This window comes from Mesitornis unicolor, unplaced genomic scaffold (assembly GCF_000695765.1).
Source record: "Mesitornis unicolor isolate BGI_N332 unplaced genomic scaffold, ASM69576v1 scaffold51745, whole genome shotgun sequence".
NCBI classification, from domain to species: Eukaryota; Metazoa; Chordata; class Aves; order Mesitornithiformes; family Mesitornithidae; genus Mesitornis; species Mesitornis unicolor.
Genome location: NW_010185880.1, coordinates 60,695 through 72,545, shown reverse-complemented (window position 1 = coordinate 72,545; position 11,851 = coordinate 60,695). Strand labels below are relative to the sequence as shown.

At 38.5% G+C, this 11,851-nt stretch overlaps 1 protein-coding gene across 1 annotated transcript in view; it reads left to right on the top strand.

The window, feature by feature from the left end:
* Nucleotides 1-11,851, top strand: part of MYBPC1 (myosin binding protein C, slow type) — a 73,824-nt gene that overhangs the window by 6,193 nt on the left and 55,780 nt on the right. The gene's annotated exons all lie outside the window — the stretch shown is intronic.

The window sequence follows — 11,851 nt, the reverse complement described above, 5'->3', positions numbered from 1 at the left end:
GAAGAGCGGACAGATCTGATATGAATGTCCATATTAGTTCACTGAAAAATTTTATAAGTTTTCAACCATACAGAGATCCTAATGTTCTTTATGCTGCCACAGAAGGCCTCTGGGCTAGGAACCAGATACCCAAATGGAAGTGTGTGCAAGTGAACTGGGTGTCCCTGCTCCCACTGGAGTCACGGACAGCAGGTCATCACATTCAGTGATGAATTCACTGAGCAGAATGCTGCTCAGCTGACCAGCCAGCAGTTGCCTAAACATAGGTCCCTACTGCCACATGACACTCTAGGATACACAGAATATCCATTTTGGGCTGGCAGATATGACTCAGGACCTATGGGAGATCAGCAACACTCTGGAGTAACAGCTAGAAACCAGAAGGGGTTGCTATAGCATCTGAATGTCATTGGTCATCTGTGTTTAAGAAAAGTAATTGAGCCATAAGCAGCTATTTTATTGTGAATAAAAATCTAATTACATTGATTATAACAGTAGCTTGGACTCCTAGCTAACACCATAGACTCATTCATATGTCTCCCTTTTTTCTGAGTACCTTAACAATAAGGCTGCAGAGTTATTCTTTATAATTTGTTCAACTTAAGGATTTTCTGCAATGAGTAGTTTCATAAGAAGGCAAGGAGGGAGTTCCACTCCAGCACTATTTGCAGATGATACTCGGATGCTCTCCCTTAATAAATGACTGACTACATTTGGCCCAGATTCCCTTGAGCAAAGGAAAGTGCACCCTTCTGTAATCTGCTGGGTGCACTGATAAAAGTAAATAATTTTTTAAAGAGCTATTGACCTCTTTTGTTATTTGTTAGATCTAGCTGGTTTTACTTGCTTCATTTTTTATAAGAAGGAGTCAATATATATTATTTTACACCTAAGCTGAGTGTTTACTCAAATTTAAATTTCTCTTTTGCATGAATGAGAGGAAACTACTCTAGTTTCTACTCTAGCTTGCTTTCACTTCCTCCAACAGCTTTATGCTGTTAGATGAATGACTGGTTACATCAAGGACATGTGTAGCTATGAGTAACAAGCATTTTTTATGTTAAATAGTAAAGCATTTCTGAATATTCTACAATGTGGTCAACAAAACACATGTCGATTTAGGAATCTCAATGAATTCTTATTTTTTGAATTTACTCTCCCTAATTTGTCAGGTGTGGTTTTAGTTCCTAGAGCTCACTGAACTAGCAGGTGGTTCAGCCAAGATGAAGATGTGAGTGAATTAGAGCCAAAATCCAGTTGTGTCCAACAGGATTTTATGTCCTAGGTAGCTGTTCTAGTAAGCACATTTTGGTAAAACTTTCAGTCAGTCTTTGCCACTTCCTGAGATGTTCTAGGGACAGAAAGAAAGTTACTGTGGATTCAAGAAGTATGAAGATAGATTTCTGCTCGGAGACCTCTCAGAGCCCTAAAAAATGCAACATTCCCAAAGCGGAGTGGTTTCTCTCTGTCTTCCCCCCCTGTTACCTACTTCTGTATTGCTAATGGCATCTCCACAGAGCAGTCAGTGGGACCTAGGCTGAGTGATGTAGGATGTCTTACATTCACACAGCTTAGAACTGCCTCCTCTGAAGAAAACCAATCACACCCACAATCCTCTACTTCTTGGCCAAGTGTTTTTACATGTATTTTCAGTTCAAGTTGCCAAAATAACCTGTGGCCTTTGCTGCTGTTAGCCACAGTGGTGTTAGATGTCATAATACCAAGATGTTGCATGCCCTGCTCCCTGGTAGTGCTAGATGTGGGTTGATTTAGGACATTAGATAGACCTCCTGAAGTAGTGTCAGAGGGTTGTTGAACAGAAAGTCAAATATGGCTCAGTCTCAGCAAAGGTTCAAAATTCCAAAAAATTCACCATCCTAAAAATTGCTCCCTGCCCTGCCTTGGAGGAAAGTTGGTTGTTTCAGGAAAGGCCCTCAAGAATACAGTAACTTGCAACTCGGTCCATGTGCGTGACTCCCATGCAGCGCAGAGTTGCAGTACAAGGACATGGGAGCATGGTTGGGTGATTCATTCTATGGTTTAAAGCCCTGTCATGTCCCATGTACATGTTCCCAAAAGTGTACAGACTGCAGCAAGAGAGGAGTCCTGCTGTATCTTGCAGCAAGGGAACATGTTCAAGAGAGTCAGGGCTCTCCCTTTCCTGGAGATTAGGAAATATTTCTTACATCATTTGCTATCCCCTGACCCTATTACTAATTGAAAATAGCATGTGATCCACTTCTTAGAACAGTTGTCCTTATAAGTTATGGCTCCAGCAAGTTATTTTGATCAGGTGATTATTACAAAAAGCTCCATTCTAATTTAATTCTCTGTAGGATCAAAAGATGGTTTTAGTGAGTGTCTGAAAGTGTTGTTCAGTAGTACCATGATGATTCCTGACAGGGATCTGTATTAAAATACACACTCACAGCGACTTTTGCAGGCTCAGAATAACTTCCTAATTTTGGTCATAAAGGACAAGAGTGCATTGCAGTCATATACAAACACAGCTGAAGATTCATATAGATTTCCATTTAGAGAACTTAGCTTTGTGTGCATAGACATAAATTGCAAAGACATTTGCTCCACTTCTTGTTATTGAACTGACCGAATGGAAGATGTTAGGTATATGCTGAGTAAAAGCAACTCAAAAAATAGCTCAAGTGATTACTTTCTTGAACAGGAGCCATGCTTTGCTTAGCCAGCATGCAAACCCAGTCTGAAAGCTTACCAAATTTTATCTACTTCCAAAGCCCTGAAGTTTAAACTGAATACAGATACAGCTAAAACAGAGAGATCCGAAATGCAAAACTTACAGGTTCAGTTGATGGGATAGGTCTTATTCCTTGATACTCACCTATTCCTGCATGCAGTAGATTAGAATGAGCAAGACATAGTTGTTGGGTAGTTGTTGAAATCCAATCTTTGGGTATTTTTGTGTTCATTTTCATAACTTTCTGCCATGAAATCTTTTCTGTGCAAGAGAAATGCACAAATTATGATCCCTAGCACCACTTCCAACTGTTCTAGAAGAAAGAAAAGATTCATTTTATCAGTCTGAGCTGATTGTGCTAGTGTGGTAGGGCCTTTCATTGTTTTTTTCACCTGAAATGAAACATTTCAAACTGTATGCATACCTGAATGTACACAGAATTGCATTTTTGTCTTTTTTCAACAGCTTTATTAGTTTCCATTACCACTAAAGCACTGTTCCTAGCAAAAATTACAGAAAATACTAATCCCTGGTAATGCGGAGAATATCTGTGGGTAGACATATCTAGGAACAGTCACACAAGAAATACTGTGCACATGGAGTAACTCTTTGACTAATAGCTTCTGGGTCTCATGCTGTGATATTCATGTAGGTAGAAATATACATACATGCACTGTAGTACCTTTGATATCTCCTGTTCTTATAAGAGCATAGTATCTAGGCCAAAAATCTTATTTTAGACCCAAAGAGGAGCGTAATACCAATGGAGGCTGTGGCTGCCACTCCTCCACAGATGTAGACTTCAGTGAAGGCACAGAGGGTCAGATGCCTGATGACATTTTTTCCATGGCATTCCCTCCAGCCTTACTAATCTTTCATCTAAGCTTTCCTTAGCCCTATTTTTAAAGGGGAAATCTGACCTCTGTCCTCTGCCCCTTTTTCTTTGCCCTTGTTTTGCATTTCCATGTTTTGTAATGAAGGTTTTCCTCTTACCTAACAGCTTTTTTAGCTAAAGAGAAGGTATATTCAGTGAGTTGTGACTGTTATTCACAATAGCATCTCAAAATCATTTTGCTGTCAAGCTTTGTAAGGGCTTTCTTTTATACATATCTCTTACTGATTTACTGATGCAAACCCTCACAGCTTGTCTGCAAACATACAGCTGTAGTGTTTTCCCTAAAGGCAAAGTTAAGTGATTTTTTTTTAAAATGAAGGCTTATAATTCTCACAGTTATCTTCATTTCTGCAGAATGAGATTAAGAGATAAAAAATATAACAGTATTAACACAGAGGGATGTATGTAATTTCAAAATTTTGTTTTCCTATCACTCACAAGGGGACATACGTGACTTTCATTTACATAAATATTGCTTCATCATCCGCCAAAGATTTGCGTAGTGCCATAGGTTTCTGGGACCTCAGATTTCCTAAATTTTACCTACAGAAAAAATCCTTTCTCTCCACATGTGCAAAAACCTGAAGAATGTTTAGTACAGTGCTGAATTACAGGCATCTGAGCAACAATATATATTTATATGCAAACAATATTGCAAAAAAAAACCAAAAGAAAACTCATGAAGTCAGTACGTAGAATTCCCATTAAATAAGTAAGTTTCTGAGTTTTAGGGTAACTTCTGATTCTTTTAGTGTTTGATGTCAGCAATACTGTAACTCTGATACAAAGTTTTCCTGTGCAGCCAGTTATGTTTGGGTTGGGGTTTTTTTTAAATTCTTCTCCAGACTTAATTACAAATCATCTTTATTTGGCATGTGCTAGAACACCAGCGTTCACAAAAAATAGCAGCCATAAATATGAGTTACTCTTAGTAAACTAAGAAAGTGGATGCTACTACCCTCTTTTTCATCTTGAGTGGGTTATTTTCCACAAGCCTGATGATTGAAATGTTACATTCAGTGAAAAAATCAGGTTGACATAACTAACAGATTATTAGTGATTAGCTACTTGGAATCGCTAATCACCTATGCACCTGACAGCTCTGGTTACAATCCCATTCTGTAAGACATTGTCTCTCCAGAGGGGGCTGGGTCCTGAAGTGCAGATGACAGCAGTGCTCTTACCCGAAGGAAGTCTGAGAAGACTCTTCCTTCTTGAAAAGATCACAGAGTATCAGATTATCTATCACCCACTCTCAAACAGACTTGAAGCAAATGCTTTTCTTATTTTGTACTTGGACACAGCCATAACAGTGTTTAGACACAGTCGTAGTATATAGTACTTTGATAACAAGCTGATAAATTCAGTCCCAGGGGAATCCCAATATGCATGTTTGGTTTTGCCCTGATCCTCAAAGAAAAGTTGACTTTTCAAAGACTAGGGAATGGGAATACCAGCAGGTTTTCTTTTTAAATTGTTGAAATGTTTTAGTTTGAAACTTGGTTAAAATGAAACCTACCAACACATCTCAAATGATTCCTTGCAATTTGCTGAATTAAGTTTGATTGCATGAATTCACATCACCACAGCTTTATGCTGATGTCCCTAAGAGTAGGAAATCCCCTCTTTAAGTGGGATGATTTCCCACTCTGCTCACACTCAAATGGCTCTCATGACTAACCTGAATGTACTGAACAACAGGAGGCGTAGTCCTTTATGGAACTCACTCCAGTTATGAAGAGCATCAGTTCCAGAATGTGATTTCCAGAGAACAAAACTGCAATTGGTTTCCTTGATTCAGAGTGAAATATTTCAGAATAGCTCAGAAAAACAGGAGTGTTGTGAATTGGGTTGAGCAAGAGTGAAGACTTTTTCCTAAATCAGCAAAATGTTTCCTGAGCTGGTTTGGAAATTATCCGGGCAATCTGAAAGGAAGTTCTTTACTGGTTAAGTACTCATCTCTTGAAATAACTGCCCTTTCAACTTTATTGCTGACTTTTATCCTATAATTAGAAGTGCAACTGGCATTGAAAATATATTGTTAAATTTGAGGAATAAAATACTGTCATTCTTGAGCAGCAGTTATTTGTTTTATGATGTTTTTAAACCAATAACCTGGTCCACTTTATTACATTTTGCAGCATTTAGAAGGAAGTTAGCAGTATACTGAGTAATGTGGTGTCTTTGGTTTCATTTTTCCCCAGGGAATCTCTTGAACTAAATGAAAATATTTCCTTCCAGAGAAAAATTATTAACAAACTATTGCAGGGAAGGATAGGAAACTGACAGTAAAGTCTATCTAATGCCAGACCTTTTTCATGGTATCAAACCTTCCTGATGAGTAAATTAATTGATTTCAGTAAATACATAACAAAGATTAATTAATTTAGGTCATTTAAAACAAGAATTTCATTTGACTGGGTTAAGAGTCCTTTTGAAAGCTGGATTTCTCATTAACACCTGCTGCCAAAAATCATATTATTTTACAGACAATTTAACACATTAAAAGTGTGTTGCAACATTTAATGAATCCAAGAATGTAAGGACGATGCTATATTCGTTACTTTTGGATTTATGCAGAAAAGACTGTCCCCTGAACACTAGAACTAACAAGATTTGTCTCTCTATGGCTTTGTGTCTTTTGTCCCTGCAAAACACTACAATACAGATCCCTGAATTTTTGACCGATAAGCCAGATCACTTATTTTTCACCTGAAGACAAGAATCAGACCTGCTCTGATTCCTCCCTGCTCTCTGGAAATCAGTGTCATGCCTGAGACTGGAAGCTCAGACAGCAGATGGGGGCAATCAGCAATACTGTTGTCCAACAGCGCCCCTTTCAGGTCACTGGCAAATATACGACAGATGATCAGGTTTAGATGGGTGGCATGTCTGGTCATAGGTCTTAATGGGACCTGTTTAACACATATATAAAAAAAGCAGAGTGAATGCTCACAGCTAAACTGCAGTGTAGCAGGAGTGATCCTGCAGAGCTTCCACCACACCCACAGCCCTTTTTTAATACAGAAGAAGACAGAAATCTGTGCTAACTGCTGAGTCTTAGGGCTTTCAGATGTGAAAAGGGAGAGGTCGATCTATGAGGTTGAGAAGTCTAGATCATGCATTTCAGGACTGTTTTATTGTTGGATTTACAAAGTACAAATAGGAACACTGCTTCTATCCTTCAGACATAAGCACTTGTCTGGTTGGCAATAATTACACTGTTTTCCCCTTCCCCTGTTTAACTGCACCAGAATCATGTAGCTCTTCATCTGAAGCAACATTAAAGAATGGGCTCAAATCATTGAGTATATGTAGGTGAGGAATATAGAATTTCAGGAGTAAGGGAATCATTTTAGACTTACATTACATTGGTGTTATATAAACTGAAACGGTGTCATATCACAGAAAAGTTTAAGACCCTCTATCAAAAAAACACCATTAGTAGGAAGAAGCTGACTGCAGGTGGAATTTCCACAGTTTTCACTTTGCAAATACTAAGGGGAAAATGCCTACTAAGAATCTTTTCGGTGACATTTGAGATTGTATATGCCTCACTTTATAACACGCTTTGCAATGATAGTTCAAAATAAAATGTTTTTATTTCCAAATAAAACCTAACACATTGCAATGTGGAATAAAAGACGAACCAATATAGCCACAAATAGACACAAGTCTGGAGAATTTTTTGAATGACTTCACAGGTACAGCTGTGCTGGCAAAGCCTTGTCATAAATGCACAGTTTTTGTGGAAAACTGAAATACCTTATCAGCTCAAGTCACTTTGGTAAACACTGTAACACATTTCAGCAAAATCCTTTTGCCATATAGGTGATGTAACCAGCAAAGCTTTGCCAACAAGATTTTGCAGAATAGATAACATCACAAAATTTCTGTTTTGGAAGTTAAAAAAAATATATTTTTTTCTTTTAAATTATGAAATAAGTAAGAAAGCTGCAAGTGTGAAAAGCCTAATGGAAAAAAAATAATGGTAAAAATATTTCAACTAATGTGGCCCTCAAATTGTAGTCTACTGCTAGTCTATGATCTGTGAGGTACAGACAGAAATATTCTTTTCTCTTAGATTCACAAGTGCTCAGGAACTAACTTTTATGGATTCATTTTTTTGATATAAAGTAAGAGAAAAAAGATACAATAAAAATACAATTGGAATTTAATTACTATGTGTTGGTGTCTTGTGGGCTGAGTAGGTTAAAAATGAGTTTGAGAATGCATGAGTACTTGGTAACTAGACTAAACCCACCAGCTTCAGGTTTATTTATCTATTTCAAACACTGTCAACACTTGGTAGTCTTCTAGTTCCCAGTTACAGTACATACACAACTTCAAGACTGCCAAGAAGTCTTGCACCATCTGATGAGGGTGCTGACTGCTGATGGCTGCTTCCTACCTACCAGAAATTAAATATAGGAATTTTTTTAATGCATGGATGATGTAGTTCTCTGCTGAACGGACTACTTGCACAAACTTAGGAGAATATGGATATGTAAACATACATCTTATTAAAGAAATTACTTTTGTTCAAGGTCAATGCTAAGTATTCCAGTCTTTATTGATAAGAATAGTATCTACTTCAAGTCCAACTGTATGCATTAATAGCACTTGTATTGACTACAAGTTACTTTGAACCAAGCTCTCTGTTTCCAAGCTCATTTTAGCTGGACTTTGCTAACAGTATTATTTCCCAATGAAATGTTCATCATGCTCTGGTAATCTCTATATTTTGTTGAGTAAGTTATTGTCTTCCAAAATATGAGGTTATGGCTTTTAATCACATCACTGATGCCACTGTGGCTCTGTACTGGCCTGGGTGAAGTAACCCATAAAAAATGGTCAAACGATTTTGAACAGTTTCTCCTCTTCAAAGCACTTAATTTTTTGCAGGGAATGTAAGTAATATTGAAAGGAAGAAGTTTTACAGCTTTTATCTGCTGATGATCTGGACATGAGGTCTGTCAAGTAACAGTTCCACATCCTTGGTCCTTTCTTGCCCACCTATTTCAGTGAAGCATCTACCCTAGGAGAAAGCCATGTGCTGCAACGGCAGGTCTCATGTATTATAGGGGCCATGCATGAAGAACAATCTTTACACACAACAACTGCAAAAGGGCTGGGGTGAGCCATGCTGTCTCCCCAAACTAGCATTTTGTCTATTCTTGTCTGACTAGCAGAGTCAGCACTTTAGGAATGCCTACGTAATAGTTATATTTGTCTGATCCCTTGAGGGTATGTCCGCAAGCTTAATCCACCTACTTAAATTTGACCCAAGTTGACAGGTCTTTATGGTAAAAAGCATTAAGTGACCATCCTCATGCTCTTTGACATATGAAAGTCACTTTAATGTGCTGCTCTTACACAGACAGATATACTTGTATCCATGATGATGCATATACAGTCCTGGTTTCAGGTAAATGGGAGTGAGCTCTCTAGTCAGACTGGGTGAGATCCTGAATTCCTTGGCTGTTCCTACCAGAGTATTTGCTGGATTGTAACCAATCTATATCTAACTGCAGGGTGAAATCAGTGCAGGAGACTTTCCTCCTCTCTCATGTAATGTTCCAGCCTGGTGATGGTGAAATGCTATCTTTAGACTTTGTGCAAGCCCTGATTTAATGCTCAAGATCATTTCTTTCACCTAGGGAAAACAAAACAAAACAAATCAAAAAAACCCACTACTTATTTTCCAATATCACTGAAAGTTCCTAAGCCTACCCAAAACAAACCTGGTCATGAGCACACAGTTGCAAGATGAGAAGGGTTATCCAGTCAGACATCTTTCACAGTATGCTTGCTGATAACCTGTAGCTCTCAAATGGTCTGAACTACAAGTCTCCAGAATACTTTGCTTTCAGGACAGTAGTAAAGTAGGACCTGAGGACTGTTTTAGAACTGTAAGCATGCCTCGTTATGTTTACACTCCAATGTGAAAAGTAATATATATGCTGTCAGGGAGTTTCTTTGCTTGTTGCTGTCACAGAAGCCAGTGGAAGTGGGAATTTAGAGCCCTTGAAAATTGGCCATCAGAAAAGCACCCTGCCAGTACCCTGCCAAAGCTTCTTGTGGGTATTTCAGGTTGAACATCAGTGCAGCCAGACCTAAAATGGAACACAACTTTTAAATAATGACAGTTCCGATTTAACATGGTTCTTCAGCCTTTCCATAACTTTAGCACATGAGTAGTCTCATGGAACTTTTAAAACTTTAGTTATCTATAAGCATAGCAAGAGATTTTAAGTCTTATTTTATCTGAAAAACTAAACATAGTGAATGTGGAACAGTAATGGAAAGTTATTGGTAATGGGTCAAGTTGCATCTCCTGCTGATTTTCAAGAGTGTATGTGTGCATGTATAATTATAAATCACAAATAAAAATGTCTTGGCTCTAAGTGCTCATATCCTATGTCAAACTGGATCCTGAATGCATCTCATGACATGGCTGAGACATGAAAGCATTTCTGGAGATGTTATCTAAGTGACAGTTGTGCTTTCACTTTATTTGCTAACTACACTTCTTAATATACTACCCTTTCTAAGTTAATTCCCTTTCTTATATATATTCAGCTGCTCAAAAAGTTTCACATCCAGTAAATAAACCAAGTTCTGTGTTTAACATGACCCAACCCACTGAAATGCAATATTCTTGGCTTCTTAAATAAAGAACGGGAAAGAAGAGACCATTATCTCTAGAAACCGTGTCTTAGAAATTGGAAGGCAGAAGTTAGAAGGCCCAGATGTCATTATGGTATCAATCCAGTGGTAATTGGACCTTCGACAGTCTCTTTCCCCTGTAGCTCAAGAGGTGTTGTTCCAACCCAGTGAAGAACACTTCTTCCAAGGGGTTGAGGAGTGCATGCTTGGAGGCAACACTTTCTCTACCACCAGCCCCCCTGACAATGCCTTGACAGAGCACCATATTAGGCAATGGGGCTGCTAGGAATGGCATCTGGGGACTCCAGTGAGCATGCCTCCTAGGGAAGGCGCACAACAGCAAGATGCTGGTTGAGTGCATGGAGCCCTTTTCTGGCTGACAAGCCTGTTGCAGAGGTCAGCCAGAGAGGGCTATCATTCTTTGGGGAGGTGGAAACTACTCAGTGCTATTAATGGGTTTTTTCCTGGCTGTCCTCAGGAATGGAACTATAAGCCAAGCATGACCATGAAAGGGGTCACACATGGCCAAAAGATTATCTTGAAGTATCTCCCACATCTCTGCCACCCCCAGTGCCTGGAACTCTTCCCCTTCCTTTTCTGCCTCCTGCTCCGTACTTCATGTCTCTACTCTAAGCTCAGTTCTTGCCTCAGTTTTCTTAGCAATAGCCCAAAGAGCCTTGAATAGTTGCTTAGGAAAGAAACCACTGACTAGGTCTGGCTTCAGTCATCATCTCATCATAGAATTGCAGAATATTTGAGATTGGAAAGGACTTCTGGAGATTTTCTAGTTCAGACTCCCTGCTCAGCACTGGGTCAACTAGAGTAGGTTGCCCATGACATCGTTCAGGTTTTGAACATCTCTGTGTATGTCTGCATGTATGAGATGAAGTTCAGACCATAATAATAGTGTTTCAGGTCTGGTCTCTGCTGAGGATTTTGGCTAACTTCTGTGTCTAGTGCTAGGTAAGCCAGGCCTGGAAAGATGTGTGATTTCTGATGAACTACTGTGTGATGAAGCCATGACATACCTTTAAAAATAAGAGAAAAACTTGAGGCAAGTCCCTCAAAAGGCCCATAACTCTTTTATCTGAACCTAGAAAGTGCTTAGTTTGGTGAGCTTTTGTTTATAGATTTGCAGGTCTTGCTGGTGTGCTTGGGAGAATTTTGTAATTCAGTGTTTTTAAGAATACTCCGTTTCCAGTTATTTAATTCCAAAAAGATAAGTATACAGTCAACAACTTCCTGCTATTACTTTTTCATGCAAAATACAGACTTCCACAACACAGAGATGTTATTTTTATTCTCAGTGGGAACACTGAAATATTCAATGGTAGTAAAGAGAATATGTTCCAAGATCTACTTTTCATGGTGGAATTTTCATATTTTCATCTGAAAAGTTTTCATATTTTCCTAGGACACTAAGGAAAACTTAGTAAATAAACCAGAAGAATAAATTGCTATTAACCTATGTAAAGCTATTTTATTTTAATCAGACTCTGGGTCTGTTGTCCTTTAATATGCATTCTCCTTTTTATGCCATATGATAGGTGCTGTGACCAGAATTTACAGCACTG